Source organism: Anomaloglossus baeobatrachus, chromosome 6, assembly GCF_048569485.1.
Source record: "Anomaloglossus baeobatrachus isolate aAnoBae1 chromosome 6, aAnoBae1.hap1, whole genome shotgun sequence".
NCBI classification, from domain to species: domain Eukaryota; kingdom Metazoa; phylum Chordata; class Amphibia; order Anura; family Aromobatidae; genus Anomaloglossus; species Anomaloglossus baeobatrachus.
The window spans coordinates 254,501,010-254,527,579 of record NC_134358.1 but is presented as its reverse complement, the minus strand read 5'-3'; positions in this window follow the sequence as shown (position 1 = coordinate 254,527,579).

Sequence of the window (26,570 nt, the reverse complement as noted above, 5' to 3'; positions counted from 1 at the left end):
CGCGGCTGTATGAGCCAAGACGCTGGGACCCCGTGATTTGCCGAGCCTTACAATGAGATGTCTGTTCCGCCCACCTACACGGAGGCTACTGAGCCGGTGCCCGGAACAGCGGCATGGCTGAGGGCCCGAACGGCAGCGATCTGCCGACACTACCGGAGCCAGATCTGCAGGCTGATGGAGCAGTGGACCGCGGAGGTGGAGAATATAGCTGCGGTTGCACGGGTATATGGAATGGAGGCCATGATGGAGGAGTTGGTGAGTGACCCACGCCCCTGTGTCCCCGAGGGACCGGCCGCTGCGGCTGAGGGACCCGGTCTGCCCCTGGCTCCCACGCCACCTCCGTCCTCCTTACCCGTGCACCGTACTGTGCCTGGCCCGTCGGGCGTACACCCCTCCGTGACTGTGGCCAAGAGAGTCGCCAGCCTAGAGGCTACGAAGTAAATGGTGTGCACTCTGCCCTAATGGGGAGGAAGGGTTGAGGTGCTAGTGAGGGGACCGAGGTCCGAGTTACAATATATATGGATCACTGCACTCTCATAGATTTGAAAAGAGTATCAACAGATTCGTTTTTGTGCCAAACAAAAATTTTTTATTAATAAATATTTTTTCATATATTTGATTAATTAGTAGATAGACTAAGTGAAATGGAACGTTTCGGCCCAGTGACGGGCCTTCTTCACGCCAATACACACTAAAAAATATAGAACAAACAAACAACAATCAATATATACATTATGATACAATGTTCACATAGAAATACAATGTAGTTATAGAACACATGTAAAGATATACAAATATTACCATGTCAGCGTTTGAAGAAATTCAAAGAACAGTAATATAATACATACTGGTAGTTCGTCATGTAGAAAGAAAGAAAAGAACAAGAACAAGAAAAAAAGAAAAAAAGAACAAGCAAAAGAAGAAGGAAAAAGGGGGGATGAAGGAAGGAAGAGAGCAGAAGAAAGCAGGCAACATGATGGTCTTGTGTGAATGGTATAGTATACCTCAGTTCTTGCGAGGTGGTTTATTCAGGTTCTGTACATGCAAAAAAAGAAAGGGGTTTTTTTGGGGGAGTTGTTTATAGAGGAACACCACTTCAATTCATTAACTCTTGCATTGGGAGTCCAAAAGAACAAGTCCTATGGAGAAGGGATATATGTATAAACAAGGTGTCAAATGTATGTATATGTTCCTAGTACAACACCACAGGAGGTTTTTTTACCTCGTCGTTATTTATGTAAGGATTCACGAAGTGAATATTCTGAGTCTCTAGAAACCAGGCTATCAAAAGATTATGCTTTTCTTGTGGTCCCTTTAAGAGATTAGAGATATTTAGGATTAGAGATATTATATCAGTGAGTTATCGCATAGAGCATGTGCCATAAATACCTTGTATACTATAATGTTCAGTATGGTTGTAGTTGGAGTAAGATGAAGGTAAGTTGAGCCCTCAAGAATAATCATGAAACATGTAATCTATGTGTTCTGCCTTCGTCCACGTGTGAGCTGTGTGGACTCCGGCATACAGCTAACCTTCATCCAATGTTTCAATAAACAGACTCTGTTGCCTTTAAGTCTTTATTTATTAAATGATGATGGATAGGTGGATGATCATAAGAAATGGATGATTGATTGGTAAAAACTATAACAAAGGATACAAATCCATATCAGTACAGGCATATCACAAATAACAGAATGACATACATAGTAGTACTGGTATTTACAGAATCTGCATAACATAGAGAGCAATGCATATGACTGAACACAACATTTACACTGCTGAAGCTGCCCTACACCTGCTCTGCATGTATCACAGCCTATGCAATCTGAGTAGATCCACTGCCACTTCACAGTGCCTACATAACAACTGTACACATATTCCAACACAAATATGTAGTCTAGTACAATGATTCCTACCGGGATCCATTAGTCAGGAGGAACGATTGAAGAAAGGGTACTGGAGCCAACCATAGCACCTCTGAATTCTATGGAGGCATCAAGACATCTGCGTCTCCAACTCAGTAAGGGAAGGGAAAAAGGGGCAGTCCAAGGAAGTATCTTTTCCTTAAAGCAACAGGCTCAAAACCACAGAAATACTGTAGAGAGGTATGAGGAAAACATAAGAAAGCCAACAGTGACCTCTTGTGGGCAACAAACGATATTACCCTTATCCTATTTAATGAATAGGAGACAGAACACTCCCCGCTTGGCGTTAACCAATGCCACTATTGGACTCCTGAGGGGATAACAACAACACAAGTTCAGTGACTGGTCTGGTGAACAGTTTGTTCTCTCCGAGCTTGCTCACTCTGACCTCTACCTTGCGTACTCTCCCATCCTTGCTGGGAAAGGGTTTGGTGACTAGGCCGAGTGGCCACTCATTTCGGTGTGATTGACTGTCCTTTACAAGTACCACATCGCCAAGTCTGATGTTTGGATGGTCTTTCTGCCATTTTGTTCTGGTTTGCAGAGTGGAGAGATATTGTTTCCTCCATCTGTCCCAAAAGGCATTGGACACGTTTTGTACTTGCCTCCATTGTCTTCTGTAGAGGTCTTTCTCGGTGAATTCTCCAGGTGGAGCTCCTGGGACACAGGTTTTCTGTGTAAGTAACATGGCAGGAGTAAGAACTGTTGAGTCTCCAGAATCTCCAGAAAGAGCTGTCAATGGCCTAGCATTCATGATAGCTGTAACTTCGGCCAAGAACGTAGTCAAGCTTTCGTGGGTAAGTCTGGTGTTTGCTTGCAAGAGGATAGAATCTAGAATCTTGCGTGCAATTCCTATCATTCTTTCCCATGTGCCTCCCATGTGCGAAGAGTGTGGCGGGTTGAAGGTCCAGGTGCATCCTTGCTCACCTAGGTACCTCTCTACATTTGTAATGTCTAGATTGGAAGGGATTTGGAGTTCTCTTGCTGCTCCAATAAAGTTCGTGCCTCTATCAGAACGAATATGCTTCACAGGGCCTCTGATAGCGATGAAGCGTCGAAGTGCATTTATGAAACTTGAAGTGTCCATAGATTCTATTACTTCGATATGAACAGCTCTGACAGACAAACAGGTGAATAGAACTGCCCAACACTTTGCTTTGGCATGGACCTTCCTAGTGCGTCTTGTAGCTACAGACCAGGGGCCGAACACATCCAGTGCAACGTTGGTGAAGGGGGGTTCAGTACTGAGCCTGTCAGGTGGAAGATTGGCCATCTTCTGGTTTTGAAACATGCCACGAAGTTTGCGACATGTAACGCAGTTGAAGATGAGTTTGCTCACGCTTCTCTTCGCTCCGACTATCCATAGTCCAGCCGCTCGTAGACTCCCTTCGGTAAACAAACGACCTTGATGTCTCACCAAGATGTGATGATGTTGAATGAGCAAGGTTGTGACGTGATGACGTCCGGGAATTATTACCGGGTGTTTCTCTGAGACTTCTACCTTAGCTTCTTGAATGCGGCCACCTATTTTCAGCAGCCCATCTTTGTCAATGAACGGGTCGAGTTTCCTCAACGCACTGTCTCTAGGAATGGGTAGTCCTTTGTCGAGATTGTTTATTTCCTTGTTGTAGGCTTCATTTTGTACAACATGGAGTATTGTAATCTTGGCTTTCTCTAGGTTGGGAGCAGTAAACGCATGCTTGCAGTGATGCCAACCTTTACTGCATCTCTGATTTGTTGGTAGTTCGGACTTGTAAAACTGAGTCACGTGTAGTAAAAAAGCGATGGCTCTAACAAGTGAGTTCCAGGTTGAGAATCTACTGAACCGATGAGATCCGAGGTGACGTCCTGAAACCACTGTATGAAGAGCTGACACTTGAGGACGAAGGTCTTCATCGACATCTGGATCCACCAGTTCGAATGTATCGGGCCTGCTGATGTAGGATGTTGTTCGGTACAGGAAGGCAGGGCCTGTGAACCATGTAGTGTCCTTAAGGTGACTTGGTGCAACGGATCTAGTCGCATGGTCGGCGGGATTGTGATGAGTAGATACGTAATGCCACTGATCAGGGCGAGTTGATCTTCTTATTCTCAATACCCGGTTGCTGACGTAGACATAGAAGCGTCGTGTTTCGTTGCAGATGTATCCTAGTACCACCTTGCTGTCAGTGTAGAACTCTGCATCTTTGATCTCCTGATTCATTCCATCTGAGATAAGTTCAGCCAGCTCTACTGCAAGGACGGCAGCACAGAGTTCCAGTCTAGGTATCGTGTGTTCACGGAGTGGCGCCAGTTTTGTCCGACTCATGACGAACCCAGTATGGATCTGTTCATTCACATCGGTGGTTTTAAGGTATACTACTGCTGCGATTGCTTTGACTGATGCATCGCAGAAGATACAAAGTCTTTGAGATTTGACTTCTGTGGATGGCACAGGAGCGTATGGTCGGTTCACATGAAGATCGGTCAAGGCCTCGAGAGACTTCTTGAGCTTGTGTCTGAGGGAGACAAATCGACTGTAGACCTGTTCCCTGTTGTTGGGTAGGCGTTGTCTCCGTGGTCGGAATGGTAAGGGTGCCACCCAGCTGTTCGACTTGTCTTTGGTTATTTCTTGGTCCATGATATCCAAGAACATCCTGTCTTCTATGGACATTGCTGTTTTGTTGTCCTCTTTGGTCCTGTGGAAGACTGTACAGCCTATGTGGTCTTGTTCGCCCTCACAAGTGTGGTCTTCGTTGGAAGGAACTGCGAAAGGACATGGCAGAGGAGTACTGCTTGGTAATTCCTTTACCAACAGACTGTTGTGACATGGTCGGAAGAAAGACGGACGTCCATTTTCTAGTGTGTTGGTGAGCATACTGTTGACTGAGGCTGGCTTGTGTGCTCCTCCTAGACAGACATCTCCTATTACGACCCATCCTAGGTCAAGTCTCTGCGCATATGGAGCGTTCTGGGAGACGTTAATGGACTCTCTAGCCTTATGCACACGTAGCATGTCTCTTCCAAGGAGTAAGGCTATTGGAGCTTCTGAGTCCAGTTCTGGAATCAGGTGAGCTATACGCTTCAGATGGGGGTGATGAGCTGCTACCTCTGGTGAAGGTATCTCGGACCTGTTGTCAGGAATCTGGTTGCACTCCAGTATGGTAGGTAATGATAGGCAGGTCTGGCCATCTATGGATTCCACCTTGTACCCGCTTGCCTTCCTCCCCGCCGTCTCAACGGTACCTGAACATGTCTTCAAGGAGTAGGGAGAACCGGGGCCTGCAATGTTGAAACTGCTGAAGAAGATGGACTTGGCAAGAGACCTGTTGCTCTGATCGTCCAAGATCGCATAGATCTTAATTGCTTTGTCCCTGCGGCCTGCTGGGTAGACTCTGACAAGGCAGATTTTTGAACAAGACCTTCCTCCTGTGAGTCCTTTACAGATCTCCGTACATTGAGAGGTAACCACCGTGGTGTCTTCATCAGTGTTCTTCTGTTTTCCATCGTGTTCTTCTGCTTGCGGCAACGCTCGTGTAGGTGGTCCAGGGTGTAAGGCTGTATTGTGATCCGTGCTGTCACATTCTGCACATTTCACGCTAGCTTCGCAGTTCCTGGCCATGTGCGATGTTGCAGCACAGCATTTGAAGCAGATGTTGTGTTCCTTGAGGAAGCCTTTGCGATCCTCTAGAGACTTCTCCCTGAAGGCTCTGCATTTTAGTAGAGGATGTGGTTTCCGGTGTAGAGGACACTGTTTACTGATATCCTGGGGTTTGTTCTCTTCTGGAGGATGCTTACTCTCTTTGTGAGCAGGACCTGAGGAGACAATGTTAGTTTTGTGGACCGCCACGGGTGTCCTACTGGGTTTGACACCGGGGGAGGTGGTACATGACAGAGTAAAATCAAAACTAGGGTCATTTCTGATTTTAGCTTGCTGAGCTACAAAATCTACAAATACAACAAAAGGAGGGAATGGCACGTTATGTGTTTGCTTATACCGTGAACCGTGTGAGACCCACTTTTCTTGTAGATTGTAAGGAAGTTTTTGCACTATCGGATTGACACCCCTAGCGGTATCCAAGAATGCCAATCCGGGCAAATCTCCTTCCTCTTGGGCAACCTGTAACTCCACTAACAGATCACTTAGCTCTCTTAGCCTTTGAAAGCCTTTGGGTCCTATCTTAGGGAAGTCATCAATTCTTTTAAACAAAGCATTTTCAATAACTTCTATGGACCCATAGCATTCATCAAGTCTCTTCCACACCAAGTGTAGACCTTTGGGTGGGTTTTTAATGTTAATGTCTCTTAGTCTTTTGGCGTGTTCTACCGATTCACTACCAAGCCATTTTACCAGGAGGTCTAACTCCTCACTACAAGAAAGGTCCAAACCTCTTATGGTGTTCTGGAACGAGGCTCGCCACGACCTATAATTCTCGGCACGATCATTGAACTTTACAAGTCCTTTTGTGACCAGATCTCGACGAGCAAAGAACTTTGCAAAGTCCATGGTGGCTTGGTCAGTGCTGGTGCGAGCCGGTGTATGGTCGTGTCTATTGTGTGGTGTATCACCATACCTGTAGGGTGTTTCCGCCTTCGGAAAGTCAGCATAGTACCTCCCCGGAGAGAAAGGTGTCTCTTTATGGTAAAATGGTGGTTGTACCTTCCGCCCTGTGGAATAGTAGTTTTGGTGAACCTCCTCGTGCTGTACACTCTCTTGCTTGAAGCGGTGTAATTCAAGGTTGGATGGCTGGCCGTCTGCGTAGTCTGTTTGGTGAAGCACATCTGAGCTGTCATCTATCCTGGAGTATTGGTAGATGTATTCTGCGACGCGCTGTGCTGGATCCTGCTGGTTTAGGTCCGGCCCAAGAACATCGCTACGTCTTCCTTCGGGTTGCTCTGCCGCTTCCAGGAACTCGGCCTTGGCTATTGCGGCTGCTGTCTCCTTTTCTACTGCAAGTCTTTCTAAAGTCAGTTGCAGACGTGCATTCTCTGCTTCTTGTTCTGATTGCAGACGTGCACTCTCTGTCTGTTTTAGTTTGAGTTGCATTTCCTGTTCAGCGAAGGAGGACCTCACTTTAGCTGCTTCGGCCTCAGCGCGGGCGACGGCAGCAAGCTCCCTAATTGAGGATTTAGTAGAGCTTGCCCGTGACCTTGTCTTCAGGGAAGACGCTCGGCTGACGGACATTGTGCACTTGGCTGCAGACTATTTTAGCGGGAAACAGAGTCTATTTGCGGACGGCCTTCCGCGTGGTGGAGAGTGGAATGGTGGTTTCTGGCGTACTGTGGTCTAGTCACTGCGGCTGTATGGTGGCTGCTGCGACATCCATATGCGGTACAGCGTGGATGTTAGCGGTCCCGTACTACAGCCTGCGACCGGCTATCTTTACTGGAGCTGGACTGCGCTCTTGTTCTATGTAGCTGTATGGCGGCTGCTGTAATACCCGTGTGCCGTGTAGCGTGGGTGTTAGCTGTCCCGTACAGTTCGTACAATCGCTGCCTGCGACCAGCAGCCCGTTTTTACTGTTCTGCCTTCGTCCACGTGTGAGCTGTGTGGACTCCGGCATACAGCTAACCTTCATCCAATGTTTCAATAAACAGACTCTGTTGCCTTTAAGTCTTTATTTATTAAATGATGATGGATAGGTGGATGATCATAAGAAATGGATGATTGATTGGTAAAAACTATAACAAAGGATACAAATCCATATCAGTACAGGCATATCACAAATAACAGAATGACATACATAGTAGTACTGGTATTTACAGAATCTGCATAACATAGAGAGCAATGCATATGACTCAACACAACATTTACACTGCTGAAGCTGCCCTACACCTGCTCTGCATGTATCACAGCCTATGCAATCTGAGTAGATCCACTGCCACTTCACAGTGCCTACATAACAACTGTACACATATTCCAACACAAATATGTAGTCTAGTACAATGATTCCTACCGGGATCCATTAGTCAGGAGGAACGATTGAAGAAAGGGTACTGGAGCCAACCATAGCACCTCTGAATCCTATGGAGGCATCAAGACATCTGCGTCTCCAACTCAGTAAGGGAAGGGAAAAAGGGGCAGTCCAAGGAAGTATCTTTTCCTTAAAGCAACAGGCTCAAAACCACAGAAATACTGTAGAGAGGTATGAGGAAAACATAAGAAAGCCAACAGTGACCTCTTGTGGGCAACAAACGATATTACCCTTATCCTATTTAATGAATAGGAGACAGAACACTATGAGAGAAGAAGGATAAGGCTGACTCCAGATGCCATATGTTTATATGGTAAATTGATAGCTAGCTTATAGAGTGTGAAGTACCTTATTAGTATTATCGTTGGGGCCTATTATGCCCTTGTATATGAGCACCTGGGCTAGTATTATCACTTGCAAACCCTGGAGGTTTTAAGGGTAAATGATCAGGAGAATACGTCTAATCGTATAGTTTTATAGCCAACCACTATATCACTCATTGCTATTACCTTAAAACAGTGGTGTGCATCAGGAGTCGCATAATGTGGAAGGTTATTAATAACACAATGGGACTTGTATTGAGCTGAAAAAATGATAATCACCGTTACAACAGGTATAAGTAGTGAGTGGTTAAAAGTAAGATCCCATTAAAACCTATAAGTTACCTGGACTTTCCTGGTGTAACAAGTAGTGGGTGATAGGTTCCTCTACGGTAAAAGAGGGGAATATTTTCCGATTACTACAGTTGTAAATAGAGAGAAAGTGTGCCCAGAGTACCTGATGGATAACCTACCTCATTGCCGTCTTCCCAGACTGTGGCTAGTTGTGCCATGTTAACCGGCTTGCAGGCTTATTTAGCACCGCAAAACTGGAAGTGACATCAGACGCCGGCGCATGCGCAGTAGTGGTCCGCGTTTCCATTAGGATATATATGGTATCATGCAGTATGTAATAGAGACGCCTGCACATGCGCAGTGGGTGCTTTTTCGTACTTGGATGTAAAACAGTGCTGGGAAGACGTATTTTGAGATAGACACTAGTTGCCTGCATAGTTGTAATACGACAGATAGTAGAATAATCAGATAAGGTCCGGAGGAGAGTTTGAGGAGGTATATAGAGTTAGATCATGATAAGATGGTATGATAGTGCTGGGATGTAAGTATAGGGATGTAAGTATAGCTCAGTCATCCACATAGCTACACATGGGTAGAGGGATGGTCTTCCCAGGGTTGGGAAAGGAACCAAAAGAAGGGATTTCCCATTATTTTGGAGGTCTCTAGAATATTAAAGGATATTCTTAGAGAGATAGAAAGTTTTTTGGTACATTAGATGTAAAATTGTATACTCTAATCATAGGTAATAGAAGCATATAGTCCATCTTATGCATAGTAGTACTGGAGAAACAAACCTAGAAAAAATTTTTTTGTTAAATGAGAGCACAGTAAGGGTCCCAATATGCTAAATGGAAGTAAGGCTATATCAAAAGATTATATAGGGTGAAATTTATACGTTACCGACTACCAGTGGGTGCACAATGGAAGAGGAAAGTGTGACATTTCCTAGGTTTTCTGGAGAAAAAACATTAAAAAGATAGTTAGTATGGTCCTAAAACCTATATGCTTGATTCAAAACGTCTCTATGATGTTGGCCAATCGATTTCCCTATTTAGACCCTTTGGTGTTAGAGTCTGTAACTTATATATCCAAAAACTTTCTCTTTTCTTCAGGAGTTCTATATGGTTCCCTCCCCGTCTGGGTCTGTGTACCCTATCGATAACCTGATAGCGCAATTGCGCTACACTGTGCTTTGCCTCATGAAAATGGTGTGGGATAGGGAGCCATAGTTTACCGCATCTGATAGTAGACTTGTGACTAGCTATTCTATCACCCACATGTTGGATGGTTTCTCCCAGATATAACAAGCCACATGGGCATTTGATAATATACACAACAAAATTGCTTTCACATGTAAAGTATTCTTTGATTGGAAAACTCTTTCCTGACCTAGGGTGCGTAAAATGGTCACCGTTTATCACATTAGAGCAAGATGCGCAACCAAGGCAGGGGAATGTACCGGTGCGTCTCGGTGTTAGTAGTGTTTGTGTGATGTTCTTATTACTCCCTATATCTGCCTTGATTAAGGAATCCCTGATGTTCTGAGGTCTTCTCTTGCACATTAGAGGTGGAAGTAGAAAAGATGTTACCTCTGGGTATGCTTTTCTCAGTAGGGGCCAATGGTGATTGATTATACTATAGATCTTTGGCATGGAGGGATGATGAGTATGCACAAAAGGTACCCTCTCCACTGTCCGGCATTTCTCTGAGGGAGTAGATGATGATGCCTTTTCTCTCTCAATTTTTAGTAGGGTTTCTGGGTAATCCCGTTCACGGAACCTTTGTGTCATTTCTTCTAGTCTCTGATTCCTCGTGGTCTCCTCTGAGACTATTCTGGTGACTATTTTGAATTGTGACCTGGGTAAGCTGTCTTTTGTGGATTTTGGGTGGCAACTAGTATATAGCAACATACAGTTGCGGTCAGTGGGTTTCCGATAGAGATCCGAGGATAGTTGACCATTCTCATCTTTTCTTATGCAGGTGTCAAGAAAATTGATTTCATACTGGTGTTGGTTAAGTGTGAATTTCAATTCAGGCCATATGTTGTTGATGTGACTGTCAAAGGCCATGAGACTAGTGTCATCTCCTTGCCAAATGCAAAAAATATCATCGATAAATCTGACTCAAATGAGGGTCAGTTCATCGAAGGATGGGTAAGAGTACACAAACCTATTCTCGAAAAAGTCCATAAATAGATTTGCGTAGGCCGGGGCTACATTCGAGCCCATTGCGGTCCCGTGTCGCTGTACGTAAAAATCGTCCCTAAAGAGGAAATAATTCTCCTCAAGGACTATTTCAAGCAAGCCCATTGTGAAGTCCATTGAATCTTGGCTTAAGTTCGTTTTTTCCAGGGCAAGTTTGGTTGCCCTAGTACCCTTACTGTGTGAGATAGATGTGTATAAACTACTCACATCCCATGTGCATAGAAGACTATTAGGGGAGGCTTTATCAAGGGCTCTGATTTTTTGTAGAAACTCATTAGTGTCCAGTATGTGAGATCTAGTATTTTTTGTCAGGGGGGTTAGTACTTTTTCTAAATAGATGGAAAGCGTAGCCTAGAGGCTACGGCAGCAGGTAGCCACCCGCCTGGTGCAGAGGCCGTCGATAGTGATTCCGGGCCTGACACCGAGCCCATGTCGGAAGAGGATGGGTCCGCCGCAGCCGAAGAATCGGAGTAGGGCAGCGGAGCACCGTTGTCCAGTCCCCGTTGGGACCCCCTGTTTAAAAGTTGAAGAGTTTAAAATGAAAATGATAAGCAAAAAAATAACCGAAGTTTAATCTGATTAACAGTGATTGAACCGGCCGGAGCCGGCACCGTTGTCCCCGTGGGGACCGTTTAAAAAGTTAGCATGGGAACTATCCATGGACAAGCCCGTGAACTTGCAGGGCAACCACAAACGTTAAGTGGCTTGTAAATATGTTGTTTTACCGTACCGTTTTCCGCAGTTGCCGCCTCCGGAGAGGCAGGTTGGAGGGAGGGCCCTCAGCAGAGCAGGCTGGGGCCCAGCCACCACAGGAACCGGTGGCTACCCTCTGGAGGGGAAGGACAGATCCCGCTCGGGTAACTGGTGCTGGACTTGGGTCAAGGGGTGCTGCCTGGGCTTTAGGGGCAGCATCAGGGCCAGGTTGCTTGGGTGGGAGAGAGCGGAAACCGTACCCGTAAAACCGTTTAGTAACGTTTAAGAAATGTGCCTCCCGTTGTGGGATGATGTTATGATTTATATGTTTACTTTTTATACTTTTACAGAAAATAAAACCGGTGTTGGACGGGCAGCCCGCGGACGGTCTGCATTTTGCTAAGGGGGAATGTGACGCCCTGGGCAAGCCAGGGGTCACAGGTCATCACACCACCACACCCTACATCCCAGTTAGGAACACCAAAGCTACTAAAATCCTTGTTGCCTTCCTCCAGGGGCTGATGTTCACACCAGGGGGTGGGCCAGGCGGTTGGCTCCGCCCACCGAGGAGTTCACAGCTCTGGAGGCGGGAAGAACCAAGCAGTTAAGAAAAGTTAGTGAAAGTAGAAGGAAGTGGTAGAGGAGCTAAGTGAAAGTGAAGTAGTAGTAGAGCAAAGAAGAAAGGAGTAAAAGTGAGCATAGAAAGACCTGAAGTTGGTCCGGCTAAGTGCAGGACAGTGTCAGCAAGGTCAGAAACAGCGGTGATCGTCTGGAGGGGGACTGCTCGGAGGTTGCTGGAAGGACCGCGGACGGGTAGTGGCCCGGCGGTCTGGAGCAGTACACGAAGGACAGTCAGCACCAGGGCAGGGGCCTCTCGGACCCCGGCAAGGCTAGGAGTCGCCATAATTTGCCAAATCCGTCAGTGAAGGGGACGTCGATCCCCCAACAATCAAGTCCCGACTGAAGGCAAAAGTCCAACCATTAAGGAGGAACACCGCCACCGCCAGGGCACCAGTTCCTCGGGGCCAGCGTCTGCGGGCAAAGCAGGGCTCCTCTGGCCCATATCCAAGCCGGGGAGCGGGTTACCGGTGGGAACCCATCGCTACCAACACAGAAACACTAGGTGCAGGTCAGAGGGACATCACCGTTACCTACTGGGAGAGCAAGTGCAGCCGTCCGTGGGAACCGTCTTTCCAGCCGTGTGGTTTACCGTAAAACTGTGTCAACGTCTCAGGCTGAGTGAGTACCACAGTGCCGCAAGGCACAGCGCTGCCGCCGTGTCCCTGCGCCCACCAGGCCCTGCACCTTCCACACCATCCCTGGGCCCCGGGATCACCAACCCCTACCCACGGAGGGGCAACACAACAACCGGCTGCTCCGCATCACCACTCCCGGGATCCCCATATTGAGCAGCGGTGGTGCTAGAAATCACCACAACCGTGGGTGGCGTCACGGACAATAGACTATATCCCAAAACCCAATCCCCTTTCACTCACGGGCGAGGAGCGCCGCTCGAAAACCCCCGGGATCCGGTCCACCGCTCGAGCCACCACTGAGCAGCAGCAGCCGGACCCGAGCAGAGGGGTGAGCGAGGTGCCGGCACCCTCCTCCCCGCCCGCGACACGGCTATTAAGCCGCCGCTGCTGTGTAAGGCCTCCGGGTTGATGATATGGCAGCAATGGTGGTACTGCTCCCCACAGGTGGAGCGGTGCCCCGGGGACACTGTTGGTGCTTATTAGTGTCTATGCAGAGAAATAAATGAGGCAACACCAGGGGTGCAGTTTCAAGGTATTTACTCACAGTTCTTGTCAAGGCCTGCAGGAGCCTTTGGACTGCTGGGACCACCGTCAGGGACCTCCGCCGATCCCGGGTAGATCTGGGGGTTCATGCCAGTGCACCCCTCTAATTGTGTCCTTTCTCAGCTGACTTCACTGGCCACCAGCTCTGAAGCTATCTGTGGCCCTGGAATCCCTTTGTTCCCTGCTTGGTGTCACCTGGACCCTCCGAGTCCCAGGGTCTTCACCAGGAAGCGTCACTTTCTTCTTTCTATAGCTCCTGCCTGACTAGAGCTCTTCTTCTACTCTCTGTTTCTCTCCTTCTCTGTTGCTTTCTTTCTCTGTTGCGGACACTCTGAACTCACAGAGCTCCTTTCTCTTTCACAGCTACATGCTGGCTCCTCACTCTCTCACTCTCTGAGGTAAACTGAAACTCTGACCTTCCTCTCTCCTCTACACTCGGCTGGCTCTTCCCACCCCACGGTTGCTAAGCTACCACCCTATGGGAGCAGGGATGGGTCTTACGACCCCTCCCAGCATGCAGCATGGGAGGGTTACTGCCACTGTCCCTTGTCCCAGTGTGTGCCTAGCAATGGGTGTAGTGCAGTTTTACCTGTGAACTGGCATGTACCCCTTTTCTTACCCAGGATGGGACATCACACCTCTGACTGGGGTGCAATGTCTCTGTGGTGACGGAAGCCTCAGGGGCACCACAATAGATCTAGATGGAAATAGACACACAGGCAGATAGACATATAGACCGACAAATAAACAAATAATTGCACAACCCCCAACATATAAAAAAAAATTGCACCTTGTGAAGCTCATTGGATATCTTTTTATGAATAAATGAATGATTGAATGAATTAATTAATCAAATAGGTAATTCATTTAAAAAATAAAGTGGGAAGGTCCATGGTTATTGATGCCTTGGTATCCTAAAAATAGCAGCCCACAGCTGCCCCAGAAGTGGCACATCACCATTTCACAGCTGGTATCAAGCCCTCGTGTTAGTAAAGGAGAGATGTCTATCAGACACTCCCATTACTAACCCAGTAAGTAAAAAATGCACATACAAAAATAGTTTATTTCAAAAAATACTCCCAGACCTTTCCCTGGTTTAACCATTTTATTTTTAAAAAAATTTGCAGCTCCGCCATGGTCCAGGAAATCTAAAGCCGACAAATGGAAAATCTGAACAAGATAAACAGAGAGAAATAAAAATAAGAGACTGTCCCTAGTTCACCAATTTATGAGAAAGCAAAGATTCTACGCAGCATAGTCCACCGAATCCACCATAATTCAAAGCACAGAGTGAGCAAGAACATCTGAAGACTGCATCACCAGTGTGCAGGGGCACCCGATCTCCTGAGAGGTGATGCAGTCTTCAGACGTTCTTGCTCACTCTGTGCTCTGAACTACGGTGGACTATGGCGGAGCTGCATGGATCTTTGCTTTCTAATAAATAGGTGAATGAGGGACAGTCTCTTGTTTGTAATTCTCTCTATTTATGTTTTTCTGATCTCCATTTGTGGACTAAATCAGATTTTCTGGACTACATCAGATTTCCTGGCCTACGTTGGGCAGGCATGTTTTTTTTGGGGGGGGTTATAAGATCGTGAACCAGGGAAAAAGGTTGATGAATGTTTTTTCAATAAACTAGTTCTGTGTGTGTTTTTTCTTTTTACTTACTATATTAGTAATGAGGGTGTCGGATAGTAATCGACAGTTGTTCAACACCAGGACTTGATGCCAGCTGACACTTCACAGCTGACATAAACCCCAACTACCAATACCCCATTTTCCAATGCACCTAGGCAATCGGGACACACCTAGGTGAAGCACTGGAATTGGAATATCCAATGTAATGTGCCACTTCTGGGGAAGCTGAGGGTTGGTATTTTTACACTGAGAATGGCCTCATAGCCCTTTCCAGCCTGATAACATTAGTTCACAGCCTTCTGCTTTACCTTTGTTGCTGATCTAAAATAGGGTGATCACACGTCATTTTTTTCATTTATTTATTTTATTATAAAAAGCTGTCTAATAAGATTCACAAGGTGCAAATTTTATGATATGTCTGTCGCTCTGTCTTTGTGTCTGTCACTTTCTCTGTCGCTATCTGTGCTGCTCTCTCTGTCACTTTTTCTGTCACTCTTTCTGTCTATCTATATCTATCTCTATAAGAAAGAAAAAACAACAGGAAAATAGGTTGCATCTTTTAAGGAATAAATATCCTTGATGAAAACTATAATTCAAGAGATATATGAGCAACCATAATTGACCATGTCTATATTAATTACTGGACAAGTCGCAAAGGGCACAAAAATAAATACAAAAAAAACACTGCGACCAAGCGTCCTGATTCAAGTGCAAAATGTTTATTGATCAAGGGATAAAAAATGCCAAGTGTTTATAAAACATATAACAAATACAGTGAGTAAAGAGGAGTTCCCGGCATGATTACAAGATTATATTATACCATGAATTCCAGCAAGGGGGGAGCTAGAAGGTTTGTATAGAAAGAGGACCAATATGGTGACATTAGACATGAACAATATTGCATTTGATTAACAGAATCCAAAATTGTATCGTCAATATGATGTCATGTAATATATATTATATTAGAATTTAACAATGATATGTAAGGCTCTCAGTCCTATATATATACTGTACATATACTATATATGAGAGACAATTATATCCAAATGTGTTTCGGGTAAATCACCGAAACCCACAAATAATATGGTGAAAACATGCAATAGATGATATTATAGACCAATTATCATGAACTAAATGCAAAAATTGCAGTGTAAACTGGATTCACATAGAATAATATGATATAGTGCACCAATCAATATCATATGGTCATAAATCTAAGATTTGCCCTCACACAGCTTGCAACAATATGCACAAGAATTGTAGTACTAAGAAATACCCACAGATATTAGGACACAAAATAACAAACAGCAAGGATATTTATGAACCTGATGTTACTATGAGGTCCATCCATCAATAGCATATATAAATAGGGCAAAGCAGGTGCACCTTAACAGCTATGTCACTGTCAATCGCAGATTAGCCCATAATAGCACCGTCACAAATTCCGGGAAAATCCCATCACAGCACCCAGGATGGCATACTTGCAACTAAGATTGGAGAGAGAAGGAGCAATACGCCGGGAACTCCACCTGCCCGACGTACGTTTCAGCTTCCGCCTTCGTCAGTATGCCATCCTGGGTTATTTCTTATTACTACAAGGTGGTGTACACACATAGAATATACAGTGCCATGCAAACGTTTGGGCACCCCTTATCAAAATTGCTGTTATCGTGAACAGATAATTACGATAAAGCTGAAATGATCTCTAAAAGGCATAAAATTAAAGATGACACATTTCATTTATATTTTAGGCAAAAAAAACAAAACTATTTTCATCTGTTACATTTCTACCTGGCAGTACACCCTTTAGTAATTATAACAGCTAGTAAACATTTTTTTTGTAGCCAACCAAGAGCTTTTCAATTCTTGTTTGAGGGACTTTCATCCATTCTTCCTTGGAAAAGTCTTTTAAGTTATGTTAGATTCCTGGGTCATCTTGCATACACTGCTCTTTTCAACTACAGTCATATGAAAAAGTTTGGGCACCCCTATTAATGTTAACCTTTTTTCTTTATAACAATTTGGGTTTTTGCAACAGCTTTTTCAGTTTCATATATCTAATAACTGATGGACTGAGTAATATTTCTGGATTGAAATGAGGTTTATTGTACTAACAGAAAATGTGCAATCCGCATTTAAACAAAATTTGACCGGTGCAAAAGTATGGGCACCCTTATCAATTTCTTGATTTGAACACTCCTAACTGCTTTTTACTGACTTACTAAAGCACTAAATTGGTTTTGTAAGCTCATTGAGCTTTGAACTTCATAAGCAGGTGTATCCAATTATTAGAAAAGGTATTTAAGGTGGCCACTTGCAAGTTGTTCTCCTATTTGAATCTCCTATGAAGAGTGGCATCATGGGCTCCTCACAACAACTCTCAAATGATCTGAAAACAAAGATTATTCAACATAATTGTTCAGGGGAAGGATACAAAAAGTTGTCTCAGAGATTTAAACTGTCAGTTTCCACTGTGAGAAACATAGTAAGGAAATGGAAGAACACAGGTACAGTTCTTGTTAAGCCCAGAAGTGGCAGGCCAAGAAAAATATCAGAAAGGCAGAGAAGAAGAATGGTGAGAACAGTCAAGGACAATCCACAGACCACCTCCAAAGACCTGCAGCATCATCTTGCTGCAGATGGTGTCAATATACCTCTGTCAACAATACAGCGCACTTTGCACAAGGAGAAGCTGTATGGGAGAGTGATGCGAAAGAAGCCGTTTCTGCAAGCACGCCACAAACAGAATCGCCTGAAGTATGCAAAAGCACATTTGGACAAGCCAGTTACATTTTGGAAGAAGGTCCTGTGGACTGATGAAACAAAGATTGAGTTGGTTGGTCATACAAAAGGCGTTATGCATGGAGGCAAAAAAACACGGCATTCCAAGAAAAGCACTTGCTACCCACAGTAAAATTTGGTGGAGGTTCCATCATGCTTTGGGGCTGTGTGGCCAATTCCGACACCGGGAATCTTGTTAAAGTTGAGGGTCGCATGGATTCAACTCAGTATCAGCAGATTCTTGACAATAATGTGCAAGAATCAGTGTCGAAGTTGAAGTTACGCAGGGGATGGATATTTCAGCAAGAGAATGATCCAAAACACCGCTCCAAATCTACTCAGGCATTCATGCAGAGGAACAATTACAATGTTCTGGAATGGCCATCCCAGTCCCCAGACCTGAATATCATTGAAAATTTGTGGGATGATTTGAAGCGTGCTGTCCATGCTCGGCAACCATCAAACGTAACTGAACTGGAATTATTTTGTAAACAGGAATGGTCAAATATACCTTCATCCAGGATCCAGGAACTCATTAAAAGCTACAGGAAGCGACTAGAGGCTGTTATTTTTGCAAAAGGATGATCTACAGAATATTAATGTCACTTTTATGTTGAGGTGCCCATACTTTTGCACCGGTCAAATTTTGTTTAAATGCGGATTGCACATTTTCTGTTAGTACAATAAACCTCATTTCAATCCAGAAATATTATTCAGTCCAGCAGTTATTAGAGATATGAAACTGAAATAGCTGTTGCAAAAACCCAAATTATTATAAAGAAAAAAGGTTAACATTAATAGGGGTGCAAAAACTTTTTCATATGACTGTAGATACTATCCATATCCCATATCCATGGGTGCCCAAACCTTTGCATTGGTCCATATTCCCTTTTTCTTAATTTAAAAATGTAAAAGATGAAAATACATTTTTTTTTCTAAAATACAAAGGAAATGTGTCATGTTTAACTTCATGCCTTTTATAAATCATTTCATCTTCAACTTGCGTAAAGTTCACAATAACAGTCATTTTGACCAGGGGTGGCCAAACTTTTGTGTGCCAATATAGATGCCACAGTCAATTGGGACTGAGTCGTCTGAATGGATGTGAGAGGTAGGGGTCTCTGTCACTTAATTGGCACCCTGAGACATGATTACAGGGTACCAATGTTTACTATTGCCACCTGAGTCCAACCAATGGCATTCAGATCTGTCAGTTACAGTGGCATGTTAGGCCATGCCATAATCAAAGTCTAACAGGCCTCCTGTAAGTGTGAAACTGACACGTCTAATATACTGCAGAGTATTAGACCAGTGATCGTACAAGTGAAAGCTCAAGTTGCCAATTGTTACAGGCAGATATTCTGTAATATAACACTACATTAGAAGTGCTGTGAATTACGTAACTGATCAAGAAATATACTGTAAATAATATTGTGAAAAGCATAAAATCATTTAAAGTATAAAAAAAGAAGGAAAAAAACACTTTTTTTTACATCTATAAATGCTTTATTATATAAATAAAATCTAAACATTTTTGGCATCTCAGCACCTGTAAACAGCATAAAAAGGGTAACTGAGTAAAAAGTGATAAAAATAAGTTTTATGTTCCCCAAAATGGGAAATATGTCATCTTGCAAAATCAAGCACCAATGGCTTAATCAGTGAAACTTTAAATACTTGTAGCTCTTAGGCCCCCTTCACACGTCAGTGAAAAACACTGACGTTCTTCACTGATGTGTAAAACACGCACATGTTCCTCCGTGTTCCGTGATTCACGGCACACGTGGGTTGTCCATGTGCAATCTATGATCCGTGATTGCAAATGGCATTACTCACTTGCCTTCGCTCCTGCTGTCCATGGTGCTGAACTCCTCGGCTCTGCAGCGTCCACCCACCTCTCTCTGCAGCTACTTCCGGGTCGGCAGTTCCTGCTTTCATGAATATTCATGAGCCGGGCAGGAGCTGCAGAGAGCGGAGGCTGCACAGCGCACCACTGGAAAGGTTAGTTGAAAATGTTTACTATTTAATATGTCAGTGTTTTTCTGGTACGTGTTTCATGGATCACACATGGATCACACCATAGTGTGGTCCGTGGGTCATCAGTGATGCCAGAAAAAAAAAACTGACTTGTCTCCATGCGGCAATCACGGACACGCGTGTACACTGCACGGAGACACGTTCAGTGAAAAATCACTGATGTGTGAGCAGACCCATTCATTATAATGTGTCTGCGTATGTCAGTGATTCTGGTACGTACAAAAAAAGCACATACGTACCAGAATCACTGACGTGTGAAGGAGGCCTTAGATTGTGACAATGCAAAATAAATTGCTAACAAAAGTGTGCTTCTTATATTCCATAGGCAGTTTAATGGAGAAGAACTTTAAGGAAGCATCCTTCCTGGTTACTGAGAGAACTATGCAGTGTCACAAATCTTTCTACTCCAGTCTGACACAGTCACATTAGAGTTGAGCGAGTACCTAACTATGCGTACTCGCTATACTCATAACGAGTACTATCTAATACTCGCGTATTCATTCCTAATAGCATGTACAATGCAAGTCAAAGGGGAAAAGTCGCAATGTAATGAGTAACCCGAACGCCGTACTATTCAGTGCGAGTAGCAAATAGTGCGGTATTCAGGTAACTCGTTACTTTGCGAGTTTTTCCCCATTGTATTGCATTGCCCACGCTATTCGGAATGAATACGCGAGAATTAGACAGTACTTGTTATGAGAATAGTGAGTACGAATAGTTATGTACTTGTTCAACTCTATGTCACATACTGTAGCCCCCAACCATCCTTAATAGAGATGAGCAGACCCGTGGAAGTTTGGTTCAGCGGGGTCAAATAAATTTTATATTAAGATATGTTTTGGACCTGAACTTGACCTTAACCCCAATGGAAATCACTAATTGAGCAGTTCGGGTCTCCGTCCACATGCAGCCAGCCATAAACAGAACACTTCTGAGGGTGGGTGGTCAGGGTTTTTCCTTTTATTTTATTTTTTGTGCACAATACACCCAATCATGCTGTTGTACTTGTTACCCCCAGTGTGTGCCGCTCAAACACTGCAAGCTACTAGCACTGGGCTGAGCACCGAGCCTTCCCAAGTACAGCGACGCTCATGCAAGTGGTGTTGGTATGTAAAACACCCAATCTCGGTTTTTAATAAAAGTCCAAACACCCAACCTCAGGTTCACTTATTTCTAGTCCTGATTTGAGGGAGTTTTCTGGCATGTCAGGATTTTGTCCCAACTTCCACTCACTCTCTATTCGTGTAATATTTTTCTCATCATCCTAATTGCTTCCTCCCAAGGGGCAAAGATGGCTTCTCTGATTTGCACCTACTTATATTAATTAAATAAACAATTCTCTTCTTGTGATCTGGTCTACCAGGGAATTAAACCTATAGCCTCTATCATTGCATGCATAAGCTAAAGCTTTGAGCCACAGCTTACACTAACAGGTATGGGAGAATTTTCTATACTTAAAGTGGCAGTGTAGGCTCTGAACCTACAGGGAGATTATACTGCTACATATATACATGTATACACTAGTGTATTTCCATTTACCTATATTCAAGAGCAGGGGTGGGGAACCTTTTTTTTTGCTAGGGGCCATTTGGAAATTTCTACCAACCTTCGGGGGCCGCACAAAATTATAAATGTGAAAATGACCCTGGTATATTTGGTCAATTAATTAACTCACCCCTACTGTGGTGCCTGGAGCTTCTTCTCTGTGGTGCGGCTGTGATGTTTGATGATACTAATCATGTTTCTTCTCACAGCTGCTTTTTCAAGTTTGTCTCAGTCTGGAGCACAGTCAACTCTTTGTGATAATAAGGTTGGTAAATCATATACATCACATAACAGACACTGTATATACATCACAGGAGACGCTAGAAGCACATATATCACATAGAGACACTGAGACTGCTGTATATACATCACAGGAGACACTGGGGGCGCATACATCACTGGAGAGCTGGGGGCATATACATTACATAGGAGACGTTAGGACTGCTGTATATACATCACATAGAAGACACTGGAACTGCTGTATATACTTCACAGGATACACTTCGGGCACATACTGTACATCACACAAGGGGCTGGGGACATGTATATGCCTCAGCCCCTCCTGTGAAGTAAATGCCCCCAACCCCTCCTGTGATGTAAATGCCTCAGCCCTTCCTGTGATGTAAATTCCCCTGGCCCCTACTGTGATGTATATGTCCCCAGCCCCTCTTGTGATGTATATGCACCCAGCCGTTTCTGTGATGAAAAATGCCCACAGCATCTGCAATGGGATGTATAAGTCACAAGAGATGCTGGGGCATATGTGACGCCCCTGCACTAGTCAGGGTGTTGCAGGGAACTGCACTCCTGTCCTTATAGTGCAGAACCCACCCTCCTTGGTTCCAGGTTCCACCCCATGGTATTGCTAACAACTGCACTCAAACCCCAATCCACATTCACACCAGTACAGGACAGACAAACCAGTGGATAGGTCTAGAGCGGAAAGGGCTGCCCACCGAAGGGTTAAGCAGACTGGTGGGAGGTGACAAGTCAGTGAGCTCCAGGGGAGCAAAGGGAAAGGACATGAAGTAGAAACTCTCCAAAGGGAGAGGGGACCGGGGGTTGGAGCCCCCAGGAAAAGTGAAGTAGTGGCCCTCAGAGTGTGAGGGGCCGAGGAGTCGAAGCTCCTGAGAGGTCGGACTAAATTGGGACACAGAAAAAGCAATACTATTGGGAGCGGATACCTGGACGTGCTCTCCTTCCCAAGCAGCAGTGTGTAATGACTTTACAAAACATCATCCAGCACCACGATAACCGGCCGAAGTGAGTACATGGTCATCCCCTGCTTCCAGCAACCCTGCGCTCCCCTGCACCCCACAATCCAGAGTCCCGGGGCCTACCCCTACCCGTGGAGGGTAACGTTATCTAGCTGCCCCACTCCATCACCCCGGGTACTCCCAACGGCAGCGGTAGTACCAATTACCGTACACCAATGGTGGCATCACGAACTATACCAATCCCCTGTAAATATTCCCCTTTTCATTTGAGTGTGGCCCCTTAGCCCCCGTGTCCAGAGACTCTTGAGCTACTAGCAATCACCATCCCCAGATCCGAGCGGTTCGATCCGCTGCAGGAGCGGCACACCTCAAACATGGCGTCACAACAGGGTTCAGATAGGACCCACTAACCTGGCTGACGTGCGCCTTAGAATCCAAGCTGCGGTGTCAAAATCCCGTTCTCGCCAGCTTCCGCCATCTTTGGCGCCAAAACGCCATCTTCCAGACCAAAAGCGCACAAAGTTGAAGCCCCGTCTTTCGTCCTGAGAGTGTGACTGGAACTGAAAGTTCCCCGGAAGTTTCCCCAGCGCGAAAGTGAGTGGTTGGCGAAAACCAAGGGGGCATGATGAGATGTAGCAACAGAAGTGGAGCAGGGACGCCAGGACTCTGCTCTGCCAGTTCCTGGACACCGCAGAGGCAAGATGGCAGCAGCAAGAGACTGATCACCAGAGCGCGCTGCTCCTGGGACCGCGGCCTGGATAGAACAAGAAACACAGCCCCTGACCTTACCACCTGACCAAGCCACGACAAAGGTTATCCCAGCACCGGCCCGACCAGACCTGGCCGCATCACCGGGCCCATACCCCCAATACGGAGCACCCGGACTCTGCAACCCAGCTGTGGAACAGCCGGTTTATCTACACACCATAGCGGAGGCAGAGCCTGTGGAGATGCCAGCTCCGCCACCGCGTGGCATCCTGGCGGCTGCCAGGGCTGCAGAAACCTGTATGCAGTAGCGGTAGCTGAAACAGGATGGCTACCCACCAGTTTTGTTGAAAGTTTGAAAAAAGACTGTTGAAGGATTTTTCACCCTTGTTGAACCTTTTTGTGTTAATTGGAGAAGGCCATCTGGACCCCCAGGTGGAGAAAGGCAAAGGAGTTAATGTTTCAAGAGGTGCCATACTTGTTGAACCTTTTTGTAATGCTTTGTTAAGAATAAAAAAGCCATCAGGGCCCAGAGCGGTGTGCCACAAGGAGGTGGTACCAGAGGCCCTTGGTGGGGGATGGTGCAGAGGGCAACAGCTGTATGGGGTTACCCGGTTTGTCTGAAGGACTGAAAGCAGCTGCACCCATCACCACGAACAACTACAAGGAACTTAGGACAGTGCACCACCGTGAGTGAAGGTGGCACTGGGGATCCGGGTGGTTGGGGTGGTGGGTTGAGGGGTGGAAAGCTGCAAGAGGAGGTTGCCCCAGCAGCTGTTGCTTAATGTTGTTAACTGTTGTTTCTGCCCGGACTTCAACTCTGTCACGGAACCCAAATAGGAAGCAGCGGGTTTAGGTTGTTTGGGTGGCGGGTTGAAGGGATCCGGGACACGGAGAATGTGGATTCCGTGAGTTTCCTTTTGCAACGTTTAAGAATATGCCTCCCCTGTGTGGGATGAACTATCATTAAAATGCTACCCCTTTTTCTCCTTACAGGAGCAGTTTCAATAAACCTCAGTGTGTCTTGTAGCTCGGGGACGAGCTACATTTAACCAAGGGGGAATGTGCACTAGTCAGGGTGTTGCAGGGAACTGCACTCCTGTCCTTCTGGTGCAAAACCAACCCTCCTTGGTTTCAGGTTCCACCCTATGGTATTGCTAACAACTGCATTCAAATCCCCAATCCACACTCACATCAGTACAGGACAGACAAACCAGTGGGTAGGTCTAGAGAGGAAAGGGCCGCCCACCGAAGGGTTAAGCAGACTGGTGGGAGGTGACAAGTCAGTGAGCTCCAGGGGAGCAAAGGGAAAGGACGTGAAGTAGAAACTCTCCAAAGGGAGAGGGGACCGGGGGTTGGAGCCCCCAGGAAAATTGAAGAAATGGCCCTCAGAGTGTGAGGGGCCGAGAAGTCGAAGCTCCCGAGAGCTCGGACTAAATTGGGACACAGCAAAAGCAAGATAATTGGGAGCGGATACCTGGACGTGCTCTCCTTCCCAAGCAGCAGTGGTGCACTGGGACTTTTGGTTCACCTGCAGCATGTGTGTGTAATGACTAGAGTTGAGCGATGTTGTTCGCCAATTTCAAATTCGAGTGATTTTGGGGGGTGTTCGAGTCGTTCGACGAACTCGAACGATTTGCTCCAAGTTCAGCAGTTCGAGTTACCGTTCGATAATGGTTCGATCACCAAAAGCTATGTGCGCACATTGTGTATTTGCATGCATACTGCATCCCCAGAACAAGCCCTCTCTCTTTCCTACTCAGCGATCACAGACGCGAGCCTGCACGGCTGTCACAAATTTCCGGCGGCTTTTCCTCTTTTGAAAATGGCTGCCGCTTCATTTTTCAATCAGATGTTCCCTGCTTTCCCCGCCCATGATTGGTTGGTTGCAGTCAGACATGTCCCCACGATGAGTGACAGCTGTCTCACTGCAACCAATCACAGCCGCTGGCGGGCAGGTCTATATTTTGCAGTAAAATAAATAAATAAGTAATTAAAAAAAAACACAAAACTGCGGTCCCCCCAATTTTGATACCAGCCAGGATAAAGCCACATGGCTGGAGGCTGGTATTGTAAGGATGGGAAGTGCCACGTTATGGGGAGCCCATCACCCTAACAATATAACCCAGCAACCGCCCGGAATTGCCGCATCTATTAGATGGATTAGCGGCAGTCCCGGGACTCTACCCAGCTCATCCCGAATTGCCCTGGTGCAGTGGCAATCGGGGAAATAACGGGGTTAATCATGACATGCGTCTCCCTGAGATACCTTCTATGATTAACCTGTAAGTGAAAGTAAATAAACACACACAACAAAAAATCCTTTATTTGGAATAAAAGACAAAAAAAAACCTCATTTACCACTTTATTAATCCCCAAACAACAATCCTGGTCCGAAGTAATCCACACGACACTGTCAGCTCTGCTACATGAAGCTGACAGGGAGCGCTGTAGAACACGAACGCTCTGTGTTCTCTCCACGCAGCACCTGAAGTGAGCCGCACTGTCACCGGAGACTTCACTCTGCAATGCATAGGTCAAGAATACCAAATCTTCATATGCTTCTCATTAGAGGCAGTTGCTCATTGGTTAGAGCTACTGCCTAAGGAGCATTAGTTCACGAGTTCAAGTCCCGGCCGCCCCAGTAAAGAATTTAATTTAATTTATTTTTAATTTTAATTTATAATTATTATTTATTTATAATTATAATTTAATTTAATTTAATTATGCACTGAGGGGAGGAGCCGGACATCAGCTGTGAGCCGCGGGACACACCTCTAAAATCGGAGCAGTTCACGGAATGAGGCTGCATTGCTCTCTCCTCTCTCTGTTCTCTCTTCTCTCTCTCTCCTCTCTCTCTTCTCTCTCTCTCTCTTCTCTCTCTCTCTCGCTTCTCTCTCCTCTCTCTCTTCTCTCTCTCTCTCTTCTCTCTCTCTCTCTTCTCTCCTCCTCTCTCTCTCCTCTCTTCTCCCTCTCTCTTCTCTCTCCCTCTCTCCCTTCTCTTTTCTCTAACTTTTCTCTCTTTTTTCTCTCTCTGAGACCTGGCGATGATCAGCTGATGCGGTCACCTGACGGCATCAGCTGACACTATAAGGCCAGCTTTTTACCGCCCGGCCGGCTAAACTATCAACTGCTGCTGTCGGACAGGAGTCTGCACAGAAGTGTGTAGTTTGTTTTGGGGTTTTTTTGCACTGATGCATCAGCTGATTGCATAAAAGCCATTTATACAATCAGCTGCTGTGTCATGTGATTCAGGCCCTTGCACCTGACACATCATCTGATCACTTTGCCTTCCAGCAAACCGATCAGATGATATTGGATCCGGATTGGATGGCGCGGGACCCTTGACCCAGGATTACTGCAAAGGGGGGTTCTTTATTTCAATAAAGATGGAGTCACTAATTGTGTTGTGTTTTATTTCTATTAAAAATATTTTTTTGTGTGTTGTGTTTTTTTT